Raw genomic sequence first — 2,347 nt, 5'->3', positions numbered from 1 at the left:
CGGTGCTGGGTGTTCTGCGTTCCCGCCTCTTCCTGGCCCCGCCTCCTTCCTCTCCGGCCATCTTCGGGCGGCTCTATCACCCGCCGCTAACTTCACACTATCAACCCGTCCGTCCGAGGCCGCTGCTCCGGTCACCCGTGCTCCCCGCCCATCGCCCAATCACGGCCCGGGACACCTGAGCAGATCCCGCCTACCGCCCAATCACGGCCCGGGACACCTGAGCATACCACGCCCGCTGAATTAAGACTTTCCAGCTGTACGGGGCGTGGCCAGTGGCTCAGTTCTGCGTTTAAGCCACTCCCCCTATAGTGATTTATTCAGTCCTCACTTCACTTCCCGCTTTCCTTTTTAAGATTCAGTCCCGCCCCTGTACCGCTCATCCAATCGCCAGTAGTGACGTCAGCGAGGGCTTTTTTTTAGTGCCTGGCAGTGTCAGGCACTTGAGAAGGCGGAGCCGGCGCTGATTGGACGGGGGCTACGGGCGGAAGTGGTTGGCCCTGTGTGGAGAAAGATGAGTGAAGAAGAAGAAAGACCGACAGGAAATGCGTGTTTTCTGCGACGGGGAATGATAAGGGTCAGATGAGGGGTGGTTTGGGGGTGAGACGAGAAGGGTGGTGGCAGGTAAAGAGGGGGTTGTGAGGGATACTGTGACAGTGTGTAACCACAGGGGGCAGTAATACAGGAGGTATTATGTACAGTACTTATGTACAGTACTGTGTATGACCACAGGGGGCAGTAATACAGGAGGTAGGTACAGTACTGTGTATGACCACAGGGGGCAGTAATACAGGAAGTATTATGTACAGTACTGTGTATGACCACAGGGGGGCAGTAATACAGGAGTTATGTACAGTACTGTGTATGACCACAGGGGGCAGTAATACAGGAGGTAGGTACAGTACTGTGTATGACCACAGGGGGCAGTAATACAGGAAGTATTATGTACAGTACTGTGTATGACCACAGGGGGGCAGTAATACAGGAGTTATGTACAGTACTGTGTATGACCACAGGGGACAGTAATACAGGAGGTAGGTACAGTACTGTGTATGACCACAGGGGGCAGTAATACAGGAGGTATTATGTACAGTACTGTGTATCACCACAGGGGGCAGTAATACAGGAGGTATTATGTACAGTACTGTGTATCACCACAGGGGGCAGTAATACAGGAGGTATTATGTACAGTACTGTGTATGACCACAGGGGGCAGTAATACAGGAGGTAGGTACAGTACTGTGTATGACCACAGGGGGCAGTAATACAGGAAGTATTATGTACAGTACTGTGTATGACCACAGGGGGGCAGTAATACAGGAGTTATGTACAGTACTGTGTATGACCACAGGGGACAGTAATACAGGAGGTAGGTACAGTACTGTGTATGACCACAGGGGGCAGTAATACAGGAGGTATTATGTACAGTACTGTGTATCACCACAGGGGGCAGTAATACAGGAGGTATTATGTACAGTACTGTGTATGACCACAGGGGGCAGTAATACAGGAGGTAGGTACAGTACTGCGTATGACCACGGGGGCAGTAATACAAGAGGTGTATTCAGTACTGTGTATGACCACAGTGGGGCAGTAATACAGGAGGTGTATTCAGTACTGTGTATGACCACACGGGGGCAGTAATAAGAGGTGTGTACAGGGGGGCAGTAATACAGGAAGTGTATACAGTACTGTGTGTGACCACAGGGGGGCAGTAATACAGGAGGTGAATACAGTACTGTGTGTGAGCACAGGGGGCAGTAATACAGGAAGTGTATACAGTACTGTGTGACCACAGGGGGGCAGTAATAAAAGAGGTGTGTACAGGGGGGCAGTAATTCAGGGAGTGTATACAGTACTGTGTGTGACCACAGGGGGGCAGTAATACAGGAGGTGTGTACAGTACTGTGTATGACCACAGGGGGCAGTAATACCGGAGGTGTATTCAGTACTGTGTGTGACCACAGGGGGCAGTAATAAAAGAGGTGTGTACAGGGGGGCAGTAATAAAAGAGGTGTGTACAGGGGGGCAGTAATAAAAGAGGTGTGTACAGGGGGGCAGTAATACAGGAAGTGTATACAGGATCTGAGGGGACAGAGGTCATAGGGAATGATCAGAGGGGGTGGACGTTGTAGGGAGGGGACGGACGGCGTAGGGAATGATCGGAGGGGACGGACGTCGTAAGGAACGATTGGAGGGGACGGAGGTCGTAGGGAATGATCAGAGGGGGTGGACGGCGTAGGGAAGGATCGGAGGGGACGGACGTCGTAGGGAAGGATCGGAGGGGACGGACGTCGTAGGGAAGGATGGGAGGGGACAGGGGTCGTAGGGAAGGATGGGACAGGGGATT

Source organism: Nanorana parkeri, unplaced genomic scaffold, assembly GCF_000935625.1.
Source record: "Nanorana parkeri isolate BGI_ZX_2015 unplaced genomic scaffold, ASM93562v1 scaffold1717, whole genome shotgun sequence".
In the NCBI taxonomy this organism is placed as follows: domain Eukaryota; kingdom Metazoa; phylum Chordata; class Amphibia; order Anura; family Dicroglossidae; genus Nanorana; species Nanorana parkeri.
This window is presented reverse-complemented; position numbering follows the sequence as displayed.